The sequence below is a fragment of the Penaeus monodon genome, chromosome 34 (genome assembly GCF_015228065.2).
Source record: "Penaeus monodon isolate SGIC_2016 chromosome 34, NSTDA_Pmon_1, whole genome shotgun sequence".
Lineage (NCBI taxonomy): Eukaryota > Metazoa > Arthropoda > Malacostraca > Decapoda > Penaeidae > Penaeus > Penaeus monodon.
The window spans coordinates 26,482,851-26,483,336 of NC_051419.1; the positions used below are offsets into that span (position 1 = coordinate 26,482,851).

The 486-nt window shown below is 37.0% G+C and overlaps 1 pseudogene; it reads left to right on the forward strand.

Annotated features, from left to right (window-relative positions):
• Positions 1-298: 298 nt before the first annotated feature.
• LOC119594867 overlaps positions 299-486 on the forward strand; it is a 2,977-nt pseudogene continuing 2,789 nt past the window's right edge.

Here is a 486-nt window from a genome sequence, read left to right on the forward strand (position 1 = left end):
TCCCCCCAAACCTATGGGATTGGAATGGATTTTGCTAGTTTTCCCCCTAACTGGGGTATGAAGCAGATGAATACAATGAGTACTGCAATTTATCTGCCAACATCTGGGGGGATGGAGGTGTACCACCTCCATCCCTCACCCTAGAAAACCCAGTAAGACATCTTAGATTTTTGGGAATAAAATATTGTGATGTGGAGTTTGGATTTGTCATTCGAAAAATGCACCTGTATTTAAAGAATTACCAAGAATATCAGCGAGAGGTAAAAGGAGAGTCACTTTTTGCTGCTGCTTTTGCACCATGACCAACCACAATTCAGCTGTCTTACAGCCCTTGCACAAACATATGGACACTAAGAAATATTGGAGGGTAGTTTGAGCTTGGTAATAAAAGATTTTTTTATTAAGAAAGTAGATGTAAGGAAGTTGAAGTAATATCATTAGAAATTGTCAAATGATTTAAAATAATTTTTTAAATTGTCATATGTC